The sequence below is a fragment of the Miscanthus floridulus genome, chromosome 6 (assembly GCF_019320115.1).
Source record: "Miscanthus floridulus cultivar M001 chromosome 6, ASM1932011v1, whole genome shotgun sequence".
NCBI lineage: Eukaryota > Viridiplantae > Streptophyta > Magnoliopsida > Poales > Poaceae > Miscanthus > Miscanthus floridulus.
The window spans coordinates 25633638-25657099 of record NC_089585.1 but is presented as its reverse complement, the minus strand read 5'-3'; the positions used below and the strand labels follow the sequence as shown (position 1 = coordinate 25657099).

The 23462-nt window shown below is 58.3% G+C and overlaps 1 pseudogene; it reads right to left on the bottom strand.

The window, feature by feature from the left end:
* Positions 1 to 342: 342 nt before the first annotated feature.
* LOC136460375 (rust resistance kinase Lr10-like) lies at positions 343 to 23191 on the bottom strand (annotated as a pseudogene).
* Positions 23192 to 23462: the final 271 nt, after the last annotated feature.

Sequence of the window (23462 nt, the reverse complement as noted above, 5' to 3'; positions counted from 1 at the left end):
AGATATGTGACATTTGGCCATTGGCCTATATCCTGATTCCTGACCCATCAAAAGGGCAAGGAGAACATTTTACTGAAATGTGAAACTACTAGTAGCACAGTGCAGAGATATGGAAAGGTGGAGAGAAATCATATCAACACGTTTTAGGTAATCATAGTCAAGAAATTGAAACGCTAAATCCGAACTCAAGTTTGATGCAATATGTTTCTAATTAATTGTATTACATGGTGAAACACTGACAACTCTTGCCTTAGGAGGCTAATGCACTTGAATGATAAAAATACATGACATACTACTAGTGATAGGCATCAATATGTGTGCAACCATAGCTCCCAAATATATTTACGGCATAGGATGGCTTAAAGACGAGACAAACGGCTTAGGTGGTATCTGCAGATTCTGCAACCTCCCAGTTAACATGTTTACCACCTTTGTCATCGATGGCCGTTTCCTGGGATTCCATTGAATGCACCAAAGCGCCACAATTGCCAGCTGCCTCACTATTTCCTTTTCCTCTGTTATTTCCCTGTTCGGTACCAGGTCCTGCCCAGTGCTTACTTTGTCATGGATCCACTCTGGGAAGTATACCTCATCTTGGTTATCAATACTTGGATCTGAGTTCCTCTTTCCACTCACCATCTCTAGCACCAGCATGCCAAAACTATAAACGTCTGACTTGTATGATATCCCCCCGAAATTCCGTGAATATATTTCTGGCGCAATATAGCCCATTGTGCCCCACTGCCCCTTGCTGCGGTCAATGTAACAATGCTTTGGTCCCTCACACACTGTTTTGCAAGGCAAAAGTCTGAAATCTTGGGATTGAAGTTGTAGTCCAGTAAGATATTATGAGGCTTGATGTCAAAGTGGAGGATGCGCTGGTTGCACCCTTGATGTAGGTACTCCATTCCTCGGGCAATACCTAAAGCAATAGCTAACATTTTTGTAGAGAATGAAAATGTGACCAACAACCGTAGTATTGCATCTCATTGAGTATATATACAAGTTACCGCCGGGAGTGTGTGGTGCGCACGATCATGGGCGACGTCAGTCACCACAACGAGAAGCTAAGCTAACTGCAGGACGAGTACAGACTGAATACAAGCCTGACAAACTGAATAACTGAATGTCTCAACACCCCCCCCCCCCCGCAGTCGGTGCAGTCTTCACACGTTCATCGGGACGACGCACAGACTGGAGCGAAATGCTTTGAAGGTTGCTGTCGATAATCCCTTTGTCATCACATCGGCGTACTGCTCACCTGTTGGAACATGCAGAACACGCAGATCGCCCATCTGAACGCGTTCGCGGACAAAGTGTATGTCCAACTCGATGTGCTTGGTCCTCTTGTGGTGAATGGGGTTTGCCGACATGTACACCGTAGAAACATTGTCACAGTAGGTGACCGTCGCCTTGGTCACGCCACAATGGAGCTCGCCGAGGAGTTGCCGGAGCCAAATGCATTCCGCCGCGGCGTGCGCGACAGCACGGTATTCCGCCTCAGCGCTCGAACGAGAGACTGTAGGTTGCCGTTTCGAAGACCATGACACAAGAGCGTCGCCGAGGTAGACACAAAATCCCGAAGTCGAGCGCCGAGTGTCCGGGCATCCCGTCCAGTCAGCGTCCGAGTACGCCGTGACGGTGAGGTCCGCCGAGCCTCATAGGTATAATCCCATCGTGGTCGTGCCGCGGACATAGCGGAGGATGCGTTTCAGCAGCGCGAGGTGAGGTGCACGGGGATCATGCATGTGCAGACACGCTTGCTGCACGGCGAAGGCAAGGTTAGGGCGCGTAACAGTCAAGTACTGCAACGCCCCGGCCAGACTCCTGTACGTCTTGGCATCGTCGATCACTGGTCCATCGGCAGAGAGTTTGCCCTTAGCGTCGATTGGTGTTGTAGCCGGCTTGCAGTTTGTCATCCCAGCGCGCTCGAGAATGTCCTCGACGTAGCGCTGCTGGGACAAACAGAAGCCGTTGGCTGTACGCTTGACGTCGATGCCGAGGAAGAAGCGCAGATCACCAAGATCCTTGACAGCGAACTCCAGTTTCAGGCGCTGGATGATGTCTTGGAGGAGCGCCGGGCTGGAACCTGTGAGCACGATGTCGTCGACATATAGCAAGAGGTATGCGATGTCGTGGTCCCGGCGTAGAACGAAGAGTGAGGCGTCGGATCGTGTCGGCTTGAAGCCAAGCTTGATGGCGTGATCAGCAAACCGAGTGAACCATGCGCGAGGGGCCTGACGAAGCCCGTGTAGAGACTTGTCAAGGAGACAGACGGCGTTCGGGTGCTCAGGATCGACAAAACCTGTGGGTTGTTGACAGAGAACATGTTCCTGCAGGTTGCCGTGAAGGAACGCGTTGGACACATCGAGCTGTCGTGTGGACCAGCGACGAGAGGCGGCAATGGTGAGCACTGTGCGGATTGTGGCAGGCTTGACGACCAGCGTGAAGGTTTCGCCAAAGTCAATGCCCGCGCGCTGCGTGAACCCACGGACCACCCACCGGGCTTTATAGCGCTCGAGGGATCCATCTGGATTGAGCTTGTGGCGAAATACCCATTTGCCAGAGATGATATGGGCACCAGGTGGACGCGCAACCAAACGCCATGTGTGGTTTGCCTGAAGAGCGCGGTACTCCTGTTCCATGGCGCCATGCCAGTTAGGATCTCGAAGCGCGGCGCGCGCCGAGGTTGGTAGAGGGGATATGGAGGCGCTAGTGGAAGGTGGAGACGTGGTGGTGGCGAGCGCATAGCGTGGGTTGGGTTTGACGATGCCAGCCTGAGCGCGAGTGATCATCGAATGTGCAGGCGCAGGCGGCGGCTCAGCAGCAGCTGGGGATGAAGAAGACGCTGATGGCGTAGGATGGGCTAAAGAGGGTGCCACGAGCGGGGGAGACTCTGGCGTGGGAACCATATGTGCGGAGGCTGGGGCAGGCGTATCAGGATGGGCAGGAACCTGAATGCGCGACAGTGCCAGTTCCTGAATAACTACGGTGTCTGTTGTCGGACAGACAACAGTTCCGTCACAAACGCCATTGCACGGAGCCGAGCGGAAAGGGAAGGAATTCTCGTCGAATGTAACATGACGGGAAGTGATCACTCTTTGTGTATCGAGATCGAAGCAACAATAATCGCGGTGGTCAGTGGGATACCCCAGCAGCACGCAAGCAGTGGAACGGGGAGCAAGCTTATGAGGCATGGTGGCTACCTGATTAGGAAAGCAAAGACAGCCGAAGACTCTGAGGTGGTCATAGCTAGGTGGGGCGCCGAGCAAACGCTGGAATGGCGTGGAGGGACCAGTAGCTTGGCACGGATGCCGATTAAGAAGATGCGTTGCTGTGGATAAGGCTTCAGCCCAGAAAGAGGGAGGCATGCCGGCATGCAGGAGCAGACTGCGAACGCAGTCGTTCAGAGTGTGGATGATGCGCTCTGCAATGCCATTCTGGGATGAAGTGTAGGGACAGGACAAACGAAACACTATGCCGTGAGTAGCAAAGTGAGCACGTAATGCTTGATTATCGAATTCTTTTCCGTTGTTGGTTTGGAAGGAGAGAATGGGAAGCTGAAATTGAGTAGATGCATATGCGTGGAAAGACAATATGCAGGCAAATACATCAGCTTTGCTACGTAGGGGAAAAGTCCAGACATAATGAGTAAGATCATCAATCAAGACAAGATAATATTTAAAACCAGAACAACTAGGAACCGGCGACATCCAGACATCAGCATGTATAATTTGAAAGGGAACATGTCGGGTACCTTAGAATGGGGTACCCCAAGCAAAACATCAAATGGGTCGCTAAAGTCCCATCTAAAAAAATAATAAAAGCTAGAAGGTAAGTCGTGGGCCCCTCACCCGCCACGACCGAGCCCATTGGGTCCTCCCCCTCCTCACCTCGAGCCTCGAGCAGGAGGCCTCGGCATCCTGATGCAAACTCTGCTTCGTGCGAGGCTCCCCAGGGAAGGCCTCGGCAAGGATCGCCGTCTCCGCCTCGCCCGAGGTTCTCCACGGAAGGCCTCGGTAGGAGGCGCGTTCTCCGTATCGCGTGAGGCCTCTCGCGTGAGGCCTCGGCAAGGAGCCTGATCTCCGTCTCGCGCGAGGCCTCATTCTCCGTGTCGCTCGAGGCCGGCTTGTCCGCGGTCCGTCGCCCCCCGCCTCGGCCGACCCTCCCGACAACGCGTCATGTCTCATTAATGCTTCAACCACTCCCACAATCTCAGCCGGACGGTGGCTTAACGCCACAGAATGGCCGACGTGATCTGAGGTTGCATCAGCGCCATACCGGCCGGGACAGGGCACGGCGGGGATTACCGGCCACTGTGTCCTAACACTGTGTCCACGATCAGCGCCATACCGGCTGGGACAGGATACGACGGGGATTACCGGCCACTGTGTCCTAACACTGTGTCCACGATCAGCGCCATACCGGCTGGGACAGGGTACGACGGGGATTACCGGCCACTGTGTCCTAACGCTGTACCCATGATCAGCCGCCCGCTCAAGGCCTCGGCACTGTACACTAGGGCCTCGGTGATCTTGGGGTTCGTGCCTGCCGAGACCCCCCACCGCAGTGCAAGCCTCGGCACCGACCAAGTCTCGGCCTCGCGCACAGTCCGTCCACAGTGGCTTGCACGTTCGCCGCCGCGTCCACTCCGAGGCATTCCCGGGGCTCCCACGACGCACAGGATATGATGGGACGACCACGCCGCCCCAGTACTCCAAGGACGGACCACTCCGACGACCACACCGCCACAGGAACAGGCCACAGGGTTCGGACATGCCGCCCCTGTTGGCATGACGCCGCATAGTAATACATGTACTGTCCTTGTCCTCCCTTCAACTATAAAAGGAGAAGACTTGGGCCACTTAGCGGGGGAGAACACCTGATAACACACACATGCGCACACATTCCAGCCGCTTGAGAGCAACGTCTCAGACGGCCCACACGGCACCTTGCCGAGACCTGGGACTAGTTCCCTCTCTCCCTTAGCTTGTAACCCCCTACTACGAGCACTTCGGTGCAAGGAATACAAGTTCGATCTCTCAGACTGGACGTAGGGCACCGATTGCCCGAACCAGTATAAATCTTGTGTCTCTTTGCACCACCATCCAGAATCGGGAGCACGCAGAACAAATTCACTAGTCGGTTGAGGACCCCCCGGTCTGAAACACCGACAGTTGGCGCGCCAGGTAGGGGCCTCTACGTGTCAGTTTCGTCGTCCCAGCAGGTCCCGGATGGCAGACCCCGTACGACCATTGCGTCTTAGCACCGTAGCTTAGTTCGGGAGCCTAGAGTTCATGTCTCTAGGGCACGAGTATGACATGGTACTCCTCACACCTCGAGCCCCACCATCCGACGATGAAGTTACGCACCGGCAGCTCGTGCACAGGCGGCGCCCGAGCGGCCGCTCTCGCCGCGCTCACCGGGCACGACGCGAGCAGGGCCACCCCGACGCTACGTGAACCCGGGGCGGCGCGCCACTCCCCGCCGACATCCTACGACCAGCTGATGGCACAGGGTCCCTGGCTGGGGACCTGTCTAGCACGAGCTTGGACAAAGGAAAATCGCCGGTGACACGCGGCGATGCCTAGTCATCAGGCTCCGCTCCACCACTCCCTGAAGAACCGACCCCGGCGGAGCAGAATCTGGCAACGGCACCATCCCCATACCCCTTTGGGTTGAGAAATGCCGCCGCCTCTTACGCCTACGCTTACACTGCCGCTCACGAGGATCCCTCGGAACGTCGCCAGCGCTTCGCTCTTGACCTAAGCACCCACGCCGACTCCTCGGATGAGGACGAGGCAGGGCCTAGAGCAGATTTCTCCGGGCTCCACGACCCTGAGGCTTTGCGCCAGTTCTTGGCTGCAAGCGACTACTGCCTCGGCTACTCCGACTCTGACGACGAAGGCACTTATGACCCCACTCGTGAGTGTTTTCACGTCGGGCTCGGGTTGCCGAGGGTCGGTGAAGAGGATGAGGGGGCAGGTAGCCGTTCCCCGCTTCGTCCAGGGGCGGCCGCCGCCATGCCCCCACGCAATGTCCTGCCAGCCGCACGAAATGAGAATGTCGCTCTTGCACGACCTTAGTGCCCAGACCTAGAGCAGCTCCGTGAGCTCCAGGCCAAGGTCGAACAAGACCAACTCCTTCTGCAGCAGCTTCGAGACTCTCTCGAACAAGAACAGCGAGGCCGCGGCGAAGGCGGGGGAGCCCGACGGAGGGCCCGCGATGTGCATCACCGCATCCACGACGACGAAGGGAGTGAGCAACCCCCAGTCTTCAATCGCGCAAGCCAGAACGTCGCGGCTGCGGCAATGCTGGTCCGCGCAATGCCCGAGCCTTCTACCACGGAGGGGTGGTGGGTCCGCGGCGAGCTCCGCGATCTCCTAGAGACCGCTGCGGTTCAGCAGGCCGAGAGTTCCGCCTCCCGACGGCACGAGGGCGCCTCGAACCTTCCCACGGCACCACCTCGGCAGGACAGGGAAGCCCCGGCTCGTCCCGAGCCCAACCGAGCGCCAATAGCCCACAGGGTCCCCGTGCTTCTGGATCGCTTCGGCAATCGACGCGAGGTGCAGGGAGACCATGAGGTGGTCAGCAGACGACGACGCCACGACAACGAGGGGCCTGCTCGGGGCTACCACCCACACCAAGGTGGTTGCTACGACAGCGGGGAGGACCGCAGTCCTTCCCCTGAACCGCCAGGCCCTCGAGTCTTCAGCAGGGCCATCCGCGCTGCTCTTTTTCCCACCCGGTTCCGGCAGCCGGCCAATCTCGCGAAGTACAGCGGCGAGACCAACCCGAAGCTCTGGCTTGCCAATTACCGCCTGGCCTGCCAGCTGGGTGGCGAGGACGATGACCTGCTCATCATCCGCAATCTCCCCTTGCTCCTGTCGGACTCGGCGCGAGCCTGGCTCGTGCACCTTCCTCCCTCGCAAATCCATGACTGGCGCGACTTGGTTAGGATCTTCGTCGGAAACTTCCAGGGCACATACGTGTGCCCTGGGAACTCCTGGGACCTTAAGAACTGTCGCCAGAAGCCAGACGAGTCTCTCCGAGACTTCATCCGACGCTTCTCCAAACAGTGCACCGAGTTGCCCAGCGTCGGCGATTCAGAGATCGTCCAAGCTTTCCTCTCCGGCACCACTTGTCAGGACTTGGTCCGAGAGTTAGGTCAGAATGTGCCGTGCTCTGCTGCCGCGCTTCTCGACATCGCCACCAGCTTCGCCTCGGGTGAAGAGGCTGTCGGAGCCATCTTCCCCGACACCGACACCAAGGGTAAGCGGAGGGACGAGGCCCCCGAGGCCTCAGCCTCCCACCTCCCTAAGAGAAAGAAAAAGAGGCGCCTGGGGAAGCAGGAGCTCCTGGAGGCTGATCTGGTCGCAGCCGCGGAACGCAAGAACCCCCGAGGCTTCAAAGGCCCCAGGCCCTTCGACGACATGCTCAAGAAACCCTGCCCTTACCACCAGGGCCCGGTCAAGCACGCTATCGAGGATTGCACCATGCTGCGGCGTTACTACGCCAAGCTCGGGCTCCCCGACGACGACGCCAAGTAGAAGGGTGTCGGCGGCCGAGACGAAGACAAGGACGACGGGTTCCCCGAGGTACGCAACGCCTTCATGATCTTCGGTGGGCCCTCAGCCTGCCTTACGGCGCGGCAACGCAAGAGGGAACGCCGAGAAGTCTTCTCGATCAAGGTGGCCACCCCCCAGTACCTCGACTGGTCTTGAGAGGCGATCACCTTCGATCGAGATGACCACCCTGACCATATTCTGAATCCCGGGCAGTACCCACTGGTCGTCGACCCGATCATTGGCAACACCCGACTCTCCAAAGTGTTGATGGACGGAGGCAGCGGCCTCAACATCCTCTACGCCAACACCCTGGAGCTCTTGGAGATCGACCGGTCGAGGCTCCGAGGCGACGTCGCACCCTTCCACGGCATCGTGCTAGGGAAGCGCACGCGACCCCTCGGGCGCATCGACCTTCCTGTCTGCTTCGGCACCCCCTCCAACTACCGCAAGGAAGTCCTCACCTTCGAGGTAGTCGGGTTCGGGGGAGCCTACCACGCCATTCTGGGGCGGCCGTGCTACGCCAAGTTCATGGCAGTGCCCAACTATACCTACCTCAAGCTCAAAATGCCAGGCCCTAGCGGTGTCATCACGGTCGAGTCCACGTACGAACATGCGTACGACTGCGACGTCGAATGCATCGAGTACGCCGAGGCTCTTGCAGAGGCCGAGACCCTCATCGCCCACCTCGACCAACTCAGTGGCGAGGTACCTGACTCCAAGCGTCGCGCGGGGGCGTTCGAGCCCGCGGAAACCATCAAACTCATCCCGGTCGACCCCGCCTGCCCCGACGACCGAGCGCTGAGGGTCAGCGCCACCCTCGACATCAAATAGGAAGCCGTGCTCGTCGACTTTCTCCGTGCGAACACCGACATATTCGCATGGAGTCCCTCGGACATGCCGGGCATACCAAGGGAGGTCGCCGAGCACGCCCTGGACATCTGGGCTGGATCTAGACCGGCGAGGCAACGCCTGCGCCGCTTCGACGAGGAAAAGCGTAGGGCCATCGGTGAGGAGATACAGAAACTCTTGGCGGTCGGGTTCATCAAAGAAGTGTCCCACCCAGAGTGGTTGGCTAACCCCGTGTTAGTCAAGAAGAAAAATGGGAAATGGAGGATGTGCGTAGACTACACCGGGTTGAACAAAGCCTGTCCAAAGGTCCCTTTCCCATTACCTCGAATCGATCAAATCGTTGATTCCACCGCAGGGTGCGAGACCTTGTCTTTCCTCGATGCGTATTCTAGTTACCATCAGATCAAGATGAAAGAGTCCGACCAGCTCGCGACTTCTTTCATCACACCCTTCGGCATGTACTGCTACGTGACGATGCCCTTCGTCCTCAGAAATGCAGGTGCCACGTACCAACGATGCATGACCCAGGTCTTTGGTGACAACATTGGGCGGACCGTCGAGGCCTACGTAGACGACATCGTGGTCAAGACTAGAAAAGCCGAGGGTCTCGAGAGAAGGGCATCAAGCTCAATCTCGAGAAGTGTGTGTTCGGGGTCCCCCGAGGCATGCTCCTGGGATTCATAGTCTCGGAACGCGGCATTGAAGCCAACCTAGAGAAGGTCTCGGCCATAACCAGCATGGGACCAATCAGAGACCTCAAGGGAGTGCAGAGGGTCATGGGATGCCTTGCGGCCCTGAGCCGCTTCATCTCACGCCTCGACGAAAAAGGGTTGCCTCTGTACCGACTCTTGAGAAAGTCCGAGCGTTTTTCTTGGACCCCCGAGGCCGAGGAAGCCCTCGACAGACTCAAGAGGCTGCTCACCAATCCTCCCGTCCTGATACCCCCGGCCATGGACGAGGCCCTCTTACTCTATGTCGCCGCAACGACCCAAGTGGTCAGCGCCGCCGTAGTGGTAGAAAGGCAGGAAGAAGGGCATACTCTGCCCACCCAACGACCTGTTTATTTCATCAGCGAGGTGCTCTCCGAGACCAAAGCACGCTACCCCCACATCCAGAAGCTAGTCTACGCTGTGGTCCTGGCCCGGCGCAAACTACGCCACTACTTCGAGTCACACCCAGTGACTGTGGTATCATCCTTCCCCATGGGCGAGATAGTTCATAACCGGGAGGCCTCGGGCAGGATAGCCAAGTGGGCTGTCGAGCTTATGGGGGAAACCTTGACCTTTGCGCCTCGAAAGGCGATCAAGTCTCAGGTCTTGGCCGATTTCATGGCTGAATGGACAGATACCCAACTGCCACCTGCTCAAATTCAGACGGAGTGCTGGACCCTGTACTTCGACGGATCCCTAATGAAGACCGGGGCAGGCGCGGGCCTGCTCTTCATTTCGCCCCTCGAAGTACACATGCGCTACATGGTGCTGCTCCACTTCACCGCCTCCAACAACGTGGCCGAATACGAGGCCCTCATCAATGGCTTGCAAGTCACGATCGAGCTTGGGGCACGGCGCCTCGACGTCCGAGGCGACTCGCGGCTCGTCATAGATCAAGTGATGAAGGAGTCAAACTGCCTCGACCCCAAAATGGAAGCTTACTGCAAGATGGTACGACGCCTAGAAGACAAGTTCGACGGTCTCGAACTAAAACACGTCGTGCAAAAGTACAACGAGGCCGCCGACGAGCTGGCAAAGATGGCCTCGGCACGAGCCCCGGTCCCCCCGAACGTCTTCGCCAGAGACCTCCACAAACCATCCATTGGCTACACCTCGGCAACAGAGGAGGGTTCACCTCTGGAACCCATGGCAAAGCTCGACGCTCCCTCTGCTGCCGAGACCCCCTCGACCGAGCCCGAGGTCATGGAAGTCAATGTCGAGCCTCCGCAGACTGATCAGAACACGGATTGGCGAGTCCCGTTCCTCGATTGGTTTGATCGAGGGGAGCTCCCTGACGACAGAACCGAGGCGCGACGGCTTGCGCGCCGAGCCAAGACTTATGCCCTCTACAATGATGAATTGTACAGGTGAAGTCCCTCAGGTGTCCTCCAACGGTGTATCAGTACCGAGGCGGGCCAAGCCCTACTTTGGGACTTACACGCAGGCGCTTGCGGGCACCATGCGGTGCCCCGGACGCTCGTAGGGAACGCTTTCCGCCAAGGATTCTACTGGCCAACGGCGGTCGCCGACGCTACCAAACTAGTACGCTCCTGCGAGGGATGTCAGTACTACGCCCGGCAGACACATCTCCCGGCCCTGGCCCTGCAAACCATCCCCATCACATGGCCGTTCGCCGTGTGGGGGCTCGACATGGTCGGGCCTCTGCAAAAGGCCCCCGGGGGCTACACCCATCTACTAGTATCAATCAACAAGTTCTCCAAATGGATCGAGGCTCGTCCAATCAATCGAATCAAATCTGAGCATGCAGTGCTGTTCTTCACTGACATTATCCACAAGTTTGGGGTCCCCAACACTATCATCACCGACAATGGGACACAGTTCACCGACAAAAAGTTCCTGACGTTTTGCAACGACCACCACATTCGAGTGGCCTGGTCGGCCGTAGGACACCCAAGGACCAACGGCCAAGTGGAGCGTGCCAACGGCATGATCCTACAAGGCCTCAAGCCAAGGATTCACAACCGGTTGAAAAAGTTTGGCAAGAAATGGCTTGCCGAACTCCCGTCGGTCATCTGGAGCCTGAGGAACACTCCAAGCCGAGCCACGGGATTCACGCCTTTCTTCCTAGTCTATGGGGCCGAGGCCATCCTCCCCACCGACCTGGAATACGGTTCCCCGAGGCTGCAAGCCTATAACGAACAAAGTAACCGCACCACCCGAGAGGACGCCCTTGATCAGCTGGAGGAAGCCCGAGACGTCGCGCTACTACACTCGGCCAAATACCAGCAGAGCCTGCGGCGCTATCAGGCCCGACACGTCCGAGGCCGAGACTTGAAGGTAGGCGACCTGGTGTTGAGGCTAGCACAGAACAACAAGGGTCGCCACAAGCTGACCCCGCCATGGGAAGGACCGTACATCATCGCCTAAGTACTAAAGCCCGGGACCTACAAGCTGGCCAACGAGAAGGGCGAAATCTTCACCAACGCTTGGAACATAGAACAGCTACGTCGCTTTTACCCCTAAATTTCCAAGCATTGTATATGTCGTTTCCTGAAATACAATTAAAAAGCGTTCTTTAGTTGGTCTTATTTTTCGAGAAACCCCCCGAGCCCATCGTAGGTCTCGGCAACACAATCAACACGACAAGGGAGACTCAGCTCTGCCTTGGCAGAACCAAGCCTCCCTCGGGGGCTAGATGGGGGACTCCCCCTAGGTCCCATGCACCATTCTTTAGTTGTTTTTCGCAAAAATTCCTACGCCAAGACTCTAGCGGGCTCTGACGAATCATTTGGAAAGACTCCTCGGACCAAGGTCTATTTCCTAAGCAAGAGGCCGGTAGAGTCGCGAGACGGCCTACGCCCCCGGGCTACGGCACTCCCTCACTACCTCTCGCTCAAGGGACGGCTTAGGCCCCAAAGGGGTATTTTGCAAACGAAATCTGATCAGAAGCAACAGAGGACAAAGGCTCGGAAGCATGAGAAAAACAACTAAGAAACACAAATACTTCAGAAACAGGGGCCTCGACGGCCACAAACGTTATGATACAAAAATAACCCCTGTTCTATCTTTACATAGCCCCCGGGGCCCAGATTAAGGCTCGGGGCCTTCAGCACCGGCAGATGGTAGGGGAGGAACCACCTCCTCTTCGAAGAGCGTCGCCAGTGCCGTGCCAGGGCCCTCCGCCGCCTCCATCAGCTTTGCGACCGCCGCGTTGGCCTCGTCATCATCAGGCAGAACATAGCCATCACTGATGGCCGGGAGGTCGACGCCAAGGTAGTGAGAGGAGATGACGGCCATCGCCCGCTTGACACCCGTGTGCAGCGCCCCTCAGAGTCGCTCGTGCACCTGGCTGCTCAGCGCAATCAAGCGACTCCCAAGGGAGCTGTCTGACTGAACCCCCTCGACCTCCAAGGCCTCGCAGGCGGAAAGGGCGGCATGTTTCAGCGCCTCGTGCTCCTCGATCTCATTGTCGAGCACTGTCTGCACCGCGCTGGAAGCCTCGGCGGCCCGAGCTAACTCCGCCTCTGACTCTGCACCACGGAAAATGGAATGTGGTCGAGCCAGAGAAAAAACAACCTGAGTTAGGGACGGAAGCCCACGGAACTCACCCTTGGCCTTCTGCTCCCAGCGTCAGGTCTCGGCCGCCGCCCTGGAAGCTTCACTCCCCAGCTCTACGTCATACAAAGAAGTTAGGGAGCGAACATAAGGAGAAGGAAACGAAACAAGGGGACTGGAACTCACCCTCGACCGTCCCCCTCAAAACCACAGCCTCGATTTGCGAGGCCTCAACCGAAGCAAGGGCCTCGTTCAAAGCACCTTTGGTCAGCCGGTGCGCGCTCTCCTCTGCCCCCAGCTGCCCGGCGAGGGCCTTGCCCGAGGCCGTCGCTTCTTCAGCCCGGGATCTGAAGGCATCCCGATCGCTGACGGCGCGGGTAAGCTCCTCCTCTAGCTCCTTGATCCGCGCCGCCAAGGGGGCGAGCTGTGTCTGGGCTGTGGCCGCCTCGACCTTCGTGTCGGCACAACGAAGGCGGAGGTCCTCCACCTCCGCGCTTCGTGCCGACAGAAGCTCGTTAGCATCGGCAAGAAGGCCCCTCTGCCGCTGAAGCTGGTCCCAGACTCCCCTCTCCCACCGGAGGAAGACCGACTTCCCGAGGGACCGGGTCTCGAGCTCCTAAGGAGGCAGAGTAGAGGTCGTCGATTGCGACAAAACCGAGAAAAGAACAACGTCACGCGAGAAAGGAAAACATGAACCTGGGCGACTCCGGGCAGTTCGTCGGCCACCACGGACAGCGTCGTCCGTAGCGACCGCTCCGCCAGCTCGCGGTACTGCTCGAAGGTACTCCAGCGCCCGCCCTCGGCCGCGTCCTCAAGGGCGAACAGAGGCTCCCCCTCAGGGTCGTACCGGCTCCGCCACAGTACCCGTGGGTGATCCCACCCGCGGGGCTCGAGTCGCACCCGCATGAGGGCCGAGCTTCCCTCATCCAAGAGCGGCGCCGGATGCCACACGGCATTGGTCTCCTCGGCGTCGACCACCTCCCGCGCCCGGGAAGTATCGTCGGAGGAGATCGGATATACCTCCGTCTCCCGGACGCTCTCCCGCAACAACGGCGGGCCCTGAGCCAAGGGCACGGCCGAGGCCTCCGCCGCCTGCACCTCCTGCACAGACGGCCTAGCCGCCATCACGACGGCCGTGGTGACCTCGGGGGCTCCGGCCTCTGCAATCACGGCCTCGGTGGTCTCGGGGGCTCCGGGCTCCGCCATTGTGGCCTCGGCAGACGCAGTAACGCCGACCGCGGACACTGCGGTCTCAGCGGTCGTGGGCGCCGGGGCCTCCATCGCCTCAGCCTCGGAGGCCCTGGGAGCCTCGGCAACAAAGGGCACGATGACCCCATCCGACCGTGTAGGGGCCGCCTCGGCAACCCCTCCTTGGGCGGCCGATTCCTTTGGGTCGACCCTCGCCGACGCCGCGCCACGTTGGATGGCGGCTTGTGCCTCCGCCACCTAGTGGGCGGAGGAGCCGGGGCTCGCCTTAAGCGCCTTGAGGGGCGCCAAGGGGAGGTCGTCCGCAGGCCGCTTCCGACTAAAGAAAATTAACCTACAGGGTCAGCGCAAGACCAAAAAAGCGAACGGAAGACACTACGACCTTGCCAAAAATACACTTACTTAGAACGGGGCAGCCCCCGCTTCGCCACAGCAAACCTCATCCGCAACGGCGGAGGCGGCGGCAGTGGCGTCGCGTTCGTATCCATCGGCGCCGGTCGGTCCTCAGCGGACCCCGGCGCCCCTTCGGTCCTCTACGGGGGCGGTGGCGTTGCCTCCACCGCCACCTGCTCCGCCATGGCCACCGAGCCTACCGGGCTGACGGCGCGTTTGCCTAACGCCCGCGCCTCGGGCGTATCGGCCTCAGCCCTAGAGCGGGCAACCGTCGGCCCCGGGTCCGCTTCTCCTCCCCTTCCCGGGGGTGCCAGGCTACTTGCCGACACCCCGGGCGCCACCTCCACGACATCAGGAAGGTGGTCCAGGGGACCTCGCCCTCCCTTGCCCTTGTCGTTCCCGTCCGAGGCCTCCGTCGGCAACGACGTCGACGGGGATTCCTCCAACGGGAGACCATCCTTCCGTTGCTGACGGCGGCGCTTATCCAATGCCTCGCACGCAAGGATGTGCTTCGTGCGCCTCGCCGCCTTAGCATCCTTTCGCTTCTTCTGCGCGTCGGCGTAAGCGCGGTTGGTCGCCCGCCGCCCTGCGTCCTCGGGAACGGGCGACGGAGAGGAGCGCACGTCCCTCATCCCCTGAAGGAACGACAAACGCGCGTAAGGAAACAAGGGATAAGGGAAGATTGAGGAGGCTCAGAGGCTACAGCGGCACTCGACTTACCAGCGAAAGGAACCCCCACGACGGTCGCATCGCGAAGGGGGTCAGGTTGCCGCCCCTCAACTTCGCATCTACCGTCTCCCCCACCCGACGGAGAATTTCCTCGTCGGTGAGGGCGGAGGAAGACATCCGGGTGCCTTCCACGGGCTCACCCGGCCTCATCTCGAACAGCCGCCGCCGCCGAGCCATCAGTGGCAGCACCCTCCGGCGGTGGAAGGTGGCCACGACCACAGCGACGGTGAGGCCATGGCCCCGCAGCCTCGCCAGCCCCCCAGGAGCGGCTCCAGCTTGGGCTGGTCGACCTTCGGGACACCTCACTTCCACTTCTCCGGGCAACTCTCCACAATCCACCCAGTATAGGGAGGGAGTCCTCCGTCGTCGTTGCGGAGGTAAAACCAACCCGTGTACCACCGGTGGTTGGAGGACGCGAGTTGGGCCGGGATGTAGAGGTGCAGGCGGTCCTGATGCACTTGGAGGGTGCAGCCTCCGGCCCTCGACGCCTTCCTCTTACCCGACGTGCTCGTCGGCTTGGTAGTGTGCCCCGCCCGGAACAGGTGGAGCCACAACTCCCAATGGGGAGTGATCCCCAAATACCCCTCGCAGACGGCAACGAAGATAGCCGCCTGAGCGATGGAGTTGGGATTAAAATTGTGGAGCTCCACGCCGTAGTAGTGCAGGAGCGCCCGCATGAACCAGTCCACCAGGACACCGAGGCCGCGCTCGTGGAAGGAAACGAAGCTCACGACGTAGCCATCGCGGGGCCTCGGCTCCAGCTCGCCGTACGGAGCAATCCACTCCGGCCTACTAGGGTCTGTCACTGGGCGGAGGAGTCCATCGTCGACAAGCGACTAGAGCATCTCCTCAGTGACGTCCGACGGATCCCAAGGGTCTGCCTCGACAACGACGACGTTGCCGGCCATGGGTGCGACGGAGGAATCGGGTGCGGCGGTGAGTTTCTTCTCTCTCTCCCTCCTACGCTCTTGCTTTCTCCCTAGGCTCGCTCTCCTCTCTTCTTCTTCCCGGCACTCGCTGCTCTAGCGACGGCTCGACGGAGGCGGTGCTAATACGGGCAAGGTAAGACGAGGAGGGACGAGAGTCCTCGGGTATTTATGCAGGGAGGAGGCGAAACGAACGGACGATGAAATCGGGGAGGTTTTCCCCCGTCCGGCGCGGTTAACCACGAGCCGATTTCTGCGGCCCACGCGCCCACGTCTCCCGCATTAAATACGAGGACAGTTACGTCCCGTCCATCACGTCACGCTCGGCCACTACGGCAGCAGGCGTCATTTCGCCTCCCCATGAAATCGCCTCAAAAGGCGTGCCACCTGTTGCCGAGCCAATAGGGGAGATATTCCCCACGACCTGCTCCTTTCATAGGAAGGAACCGGGCTCTGAGCCTATTACGATCCAGGGGTTCGAAGGTTGGACCCCAAAGGGTTTCGACAGCCGCCCCAGGATAACAGAGTCAGGGGTGACTGCGGGCGAGCCTATATGGGGCCGAGGCCCAAGCGAGCGAAATGCTTGGGACGCCCAAAGTCGTGTCCGAGACCGGCAGGAAAGTATCCGAATGGGATCCCACCGTAGAGAGGCACTGAGCCACCGAGGCCCAACGAACGGCCTCGGCACCCACTAAAGAAATCCTCTGGTACTCTTGGAGTGTGTCTCTGGACCGCTAGCCGTCCCCTAACGAACGGGGTTCGGGCCTCCACTCGGACTACCCGATAACAGCTCACCGGAAGTGCCACCGCTCGTGCCCATCGAGGGTAGCGAGGCACATTCCACCCCTCCTTCTGAGCGAAAAGGAAGCGCGAGGGTCGCATAAAAAGTCAGGGGAACCCCCGACGGCCTTCTCGCCCTATGCAGAGGCTAAGGGGCTCCTCCTGCAAATATGCCGAGACCCCACGACCCGGGCTTGCGCCCAAAGGGGCCTCGGCAAACAAACCCTCACGCGCGAGGGGCGTATAAAAAGTCAGGAGAACTCCCGACGGCCCTCTCACGCAGAGGCTAGGGGCTCTTCCTACAACCTTGCCGAGACCAGAATGGGCTCGACAAACTAACCCTCCGTCCGAACGAAAAGGACATGTGAAGATCAGATGAAAGGGCCAGAACACCCAAGACAAAGACAAACAATCCAAAAACCGCGCTAGAGGTTTCGCTATAAACACGATAAAGGGCACCAAGCCCGTTACGGTCCAGGGGTACGAAGGCTGGGCCTCCAAAAGGTTTCGACAGCCGCCCCAGGGCAATAGAGTCAGGGACGACATCGGGGCGAGCCTACGAATGGCCTAGGCCCGAGCGAACGGTCGCTCGGGGCATCCTAAGTCGTGTCCGAGACCGGTGGGGAAGTATCCAAATGGGATCCCACCGTAGGGAGGCACCGAGCCACCGAGGCCCGCGAACGGCCTCGGCACCCACTAGAGAAACCCCCTGGTACTCTTGGAGTGCGTCTCTAGACCGCTAGCTGTCCCCCAGCGAATGGGGCTCGGGCCTCCACTCGGACTACCCGCTAACAGCTCACCGGAAGTGTCCACGCTCATGCCCATCGAGGGTAGCCTGGCACATTCCACCCCTCCTTCTGAGCGAAAGGAAGCGTGAGGATCGTACCTAAAGTCAGGGGACCCCTGACGAACCTCTCGCTCCGTGCGGAGGCTAGAGGGCTTTTTTCCTGCAGCCTCGACGAGACCCCCGCAACCCGAACTTGCGCTTGGGGGCTCGGCAAATGCAATAAGAACTACTCGTTCAGACACGGAAACGAAGAAAGCCCCTGGAGGAGTAACTCCACTCCTCCAGGGGCTCGGGGCTACACCCGGCGGGTGCGCTCACGCGCACCCACCGGAACCTCGAAATACAAACCCCAATTCCTACGGGGCAGGTATGAACCAAGCCTCGAAAAAACCTTAGGGGGAGTGCACGCACTCCCCTCGAGGCTCAGGGGCTACTGTCGGGTACCTTAGAATGAGGTACCCCAAGCAAAACATCAAATGGGTCGCTAAAGTCCCATCTAAAAAAATAATAAAAGCTAGAAGGTAAGTCGTGGGCCCCTCACCCGCCACGACCGAGCCCATTGGGTCCTCCCCCTCCTCGCCTCGAGCCTCGAGCAGGAGGCCTCGGCATCCTGATGCAAACTCCGCTTCGTGCGAGGCTCCCCTGGGAAGGCCTCGGTAGGGAACGCCGTCTCCGCCTCGCCCGAGGTTCTCCACGGAAGGACTCGGCAGGAGGCGCGTTCTCTGTATCGCGTGAGGCCTCTCGCGCGAGGCCTCGGCAAGGAGCCTGATCTCCGTCTCGCGCGAGGCCTCATTCTCCGTGTCGCTCGAGGCCGGCTTGTCCGCGGTCCGTCGCCCCCTGCCTCGGCCGACCCTCCCGACAACGCGTCATGTCTCATTAATGCTTCAACCACTCCCACAATCTCAGCCGGACGGTGGCTTAACGCCACAGAATGGCCGACGCGATCCGAGGTTGCATCAGCGCCATACCGGCCGGGACAGGGCACGGCGGGGATTACCGGCCACTGTGTCCTAACACTGTGTCCACGATCAGCGCCATACCGGCTGGGACAGGATACGACGGGGATTACCGGCCACTGTGTCCTAACACTGTGTCCACGATCAGCGCCATACCGGCTAGGACAGGGTACGACGGGGATTACCGGCCACTGTGTCCTAACGTTGTACCCATGATCAGCCGCCCTCTCAAGGCCTCGGCACTGTACACTAGGGCCTCGGCGATCTTGGGGTTCGTGCCTGCCGAGACCCCCCCACCGCAGTGCAAGCCTCGGCACCGACCAAGTCTCGGCCTCGCGCACAGTCCGTCCACAGTGGCTTGCACGTTCGCCGCCGTGTCCACTCCGAGGCATTCTCGGGGCTCCCACGACGCACAGGATATGATGGGACGACCACGCCGCCCCAGTACTCCAAGGACGGACCACTCCGACGACCACGCCGCCACAGGAACAGGCCACAGGGTTCGGACATGCCGCCCCTGTTGGCATGACGCCGCATAGTAATACATGTACTGTCCTTGTCCTCCCTTCAACTATAAAAGGAGAAGACTTGGGCCACTTAGGGGGGGGGAGAACACCTGATAACACACACACGCGCACACATTCCAGCCGCTTGAGAGCAACGTCTCAAACGGCCCACACGGCACCTTGCCGAGACCTGGGACTAGTTCCCTCTCTTCCTTAGCTTGTAACCCCCTACTACGAGCACTTCGGTGTAAGGAATACAAGTTTGATCTCTCAGACTAGACGTAGGGCACCGATTGCCCGAACTAGTATAGATCTTGTGTCTCTTTGCACCACCATCCGGAATCGGGAGCACGCAGAACAAATTCACTAGTCGGTTGAGGACCCCTAGTCTGAAACACCGACAGAACATAACTGACAGATGCAGAAGAAGAAAATGGTAGTCTGACATGTTTACCAAACTGACAAGATGAACACACATGTGAAGAAGACTTAGAACAGCTAAAGGCGACATGATGCAGAGTTTGACGAAGAGCATGACGCCCCGGGTGACCCAGCCGCAAGTGCCAGAGATCAGCAGTAGCAGTGGTGGCAATGAGTGCTTCCGGCGATGACGGTGCCAGGGGGTACAGGTCGCCGCCGCTGTTACATCGGAGCATCACCATGCGGGTTGGGAGGTCCTTGATAGAGAAACCATAGGGGTCAAACTCAACGGAAACATTGTTGTCACGAGTGAGGGATCGAACGGAAATAAGGTTTTTAACTAAAGAAGGAGAAACAAGGATGTTGTTGAGTTGAAGAGGAGAGTGTGCTGTGGCAATGGCAGTAGAGGTGCGATGAGTGACTGGTAGGGTGGCGCCATTGCCAACAGTGATAGAAGGAGATTTAGAAGGGTGGAGAGGAGAAGAAAGATTACCAGCGTTGGAGCTCATGTGCGACGTCGCGCCGGTGTCGAGGAACCATTCTGAGGCTTGTGGTCCAGTGTTCGGCACACCGGATGTCGCGAGGGTGGCGAGGAGGGCCTGATGGTTCCACACGTCCGGCGAAGGTGGAGGTGCGACGTCGGGGGGTGCGTACATCGACGGCGGGGGCACGGTGCCAGCGAGGTAAGCCTGTTGTGGCTGGGTGCCGGGGCGTGGACCCAGAACGCCAGAGCCCGGGATGCGGAATGGCATGGGCCAGGCCTGCACCATGCCGGTCCAGGGGTTCAGCCTAGGAACCCACGCTGGAGCCTGAGGACGAGCGGTAGAGGTGGTGCCGGAACCGCTTCCTTGACCACGCCCATGACCTTTCTTCTTGGGCGCATGATCAGAACATGGAGCTGAGGCGGTTGCGGGCACCGACGGCTTGGAGGCCGAGCTGGAACCGCTATCGCCGGAGACAGCAGAGGTGGAACTTGTGCCGGCAGTGGCGAGCAAAGCTTGGTGATGCGTCGACTTCGCCTGCTCCTTGTCATACTGCTCCTCCAGCAGCAGATAGGAGCGGGCCAACAAGAACGTGTGCGGCGGGTTCTTCGCGGTGATCACGGGGACGGTGTGCCGGTACTTGGAGCTGAGGCCGCGAAGCATGTTGAGGACCTGCGAGGTTTCGCGGACCGGCTGGCCCACGTCGCGCAGTGCGTCGGACAGCTGCTTGAGTTTGCCGGTGTAGGTCGTGATGTCCATGTCGCCCTGGACAAGGTTTCGGAACTCCGCCTCTAGGTAGACTGCCCTGTGGAGCTCGTTGTCCGTGAACTTAGCATGGACGGCATTCCAAATGGAGTAGGCAGTAGCTTTGGGAACGCGAACAATGGCGCGGACATCTTTGGCCATGGAGTTGTAGAGCCAACTCAAGATGCACTGATCTTTCATGACCCAGTCCGGATCACGGCGGTTGTCGATGGTTGGCGGAGAGGAGAGGTGAATGCCGAGGCCGAACTTCCCGATGAAGGCGTCAAAGAAGCAGCGCCATTTGGTGTAGTTCGATTCGGCGAGGTTGAGCTCGACAGGGACGTGCGTCTTGATGTTGACCGTCTGCAAGACAGCCGCCGTCGGCGTGGGGAGGACAGGAGCGTCGAAGGAGGCTTCGTAGGAAACGGAGGAGCCAGAGGAGGAGGAATCGACGTCAGACTGGTTGAACTCGAAGAGAGGATTGACGTCCATGACGCCGGGAGGATGAGCAGCGGAGAGAGCAGCAGTGGAGGATGGCGTCGCCGGAGGCGAGCGACGGTTGCGGAAGGGAGGCGAGCAGGATCAAGCTGCGGCAAATGATACCATGTAGAGAATGAGAATGTGGCCAACAACCGTAGTATTGCATCTCATTGAGTATATATACAAGTTACAGCCGGGAGTGCGTGGTGCGCACGATCGTGGGCGACGTCAGTCACCACAACGAGAAGCTAAGCTAACTGCAGGACGAGTACAGACTGAATACAAGCCTGACAGACTGAATAACTGAATGTCTCATCAATTTTGTTTGGTGCCAGAGGCCTTTGAGAAGAATTAAAATGAGACGAGAATATGTGATTCATTTGGCATGTATTCATAAATATGAGCTCTTCTTGTGCCTTCTGAGCAAAAGCCCAACAGCCGTACAATGTTTGTATGATGGATTCTCCCGATGGTTGCAACTTCATTAATGAATTCTTCACCCTCTCCTGTAGAGTTCTCTAGCATCTTGACTGCTACTGGCACTCCATTTGGCAACTGGCCTTTGTATACACTTCCAAATCCGCCTTGGCCCAATTTTTCTTTGAACCGTCTCGCTATCTTCTTAACTTCAGAGAAAGTGTACCTTGTAGGTTTTGATGTTCCATATGTCCAAAGAAACATTTCAACCTTTAAATGTATCTCTTCATTATACTTGGATTTCAGCGAAAGATAAAGCACAGTTACCACCATTAGAGAAAGAACTGTTAAACACGCTACCTTTGATGTTGCTGAAAAAAAAAATGACTTAAGCACATTGTGTTCAACAGAATGACAGCATGGAGTGTTTTAATGTGCATAAGAGAATGTAAGAGTTGCCAGCAATAGTGCAATACAGATGTATGCGTGATTGGTAGCTTTACATTTGATTTGATGAAAGGAGAGTTTTTTTTAGTACCTGCAATGACTTTCGGACGTAAAGCTGCAAATCCCAAAGCATAGAATCGGTTAAGGTTTATTGAACAAAAAAGAACTTTACTTGTTTGGAAACAGTATGAATCGACACCGATATGCATAAGTGTCCGTCGCCGTAGCCGTCAACGTTGTAGCCATCCATCAGCGAGGCTGGGGAGGAGGACCTGGCTCAGGGCGGCGGCGTAGGAAGAGCTGGATCTGGGGCCCAAGGAGGAGCTGGATCTGGGGGCCGTGGAGGAGGAACTGGATCTAGTCGGCCGCAGAGGCTCAAAGCGAGAGCGGCGGGTGGAGCTAGGGTTCGCGCGGAGGGAGAGAGCGAGAGAGGTGGGAAGTGACTGCGGGGGAATGGAAAGGGTCCGAGCGGGGGGTGGGTGGGTGCAGGGGTAGTGGGCGTCCGGCTCCCCCCACCCACCCACCCACCCCACACACTTGCGTTTTTGGCCAGTTTTTGGCCTCTTGGGCCTCAGATGTCAAAAGTTTTGAAGCCCCAGTTTTGCTGTTTTTGTCCATGGTGTTTAGATTCATTTTGCCAAAAGATGGGATAAAACATCAAAACTTTTGTCAAAACTGGGGAACTAAACATGCCCTAAGACATTCTTGGATATAGGCTTTTCAGGTGCCGATCAATCCTCTATCCCTCATGTAGCGACAGGCCCAACGGTCTAGATCATTGATGATCCCGTGCAGGACAACATTGGGTGAGGCATCTTCATCGTTGAAGATCATTGCATTCCGAGCCTTCCAAATGTGACATAGGGAGATGAGCATCACGTCGAGCCTGACCTTGGCAGGGAGACCCAAATCCAGCCCGATGCACCATGGCTGCCGCTGAAGGCCTTCAGAGACCGTTGTTGGAGGCAGCGCCAAATACTGCGTGCTTTGGGGCACGAAGCAAAGATGTGATCGCTGGTCTCAAGCACGCAGTCTCAGGCGGGGCAATACGATTCTTCAAGCGGCTTGATATGCTTTTCCGTAGAGGTTGCCCCGCGAGTTCATTCTGTCGAAATGAACGAGCCAGCCAAAGAAGTACGTCGCCGGCGAGCTCGGTGGCGCCACACAGACCATCTCGAGGGCATTCCCGCACGTGGAATGCAGCGTGCTGGATCTCCCGAATGTCGTCGCCGGTGCTCCCGCTGACACCGCCGTGAAGTACGTCGCCGGTGACATGTTCGAGAGCGTTCCATCGGCAGACGCTGTCTTCCTCAAGGTACGTACGGCCATCTAGGTCGTAGTCGTAGTAGTGACATATATGGCAACCAGTAGATGGGAACAAAAAGGTCAATAACAACCAGTAGAAAAATATATGGCAATGACTCATATATATAATTTTGCATATTTCCTATATTTCAGTCACCTAGTTTTGGGGCAACATCCAGGCGACGCGACTTCCTCCTCCCTGCGTGACTTCCTTCTACCGCCGCGCGTCTTCCTTCTCTCC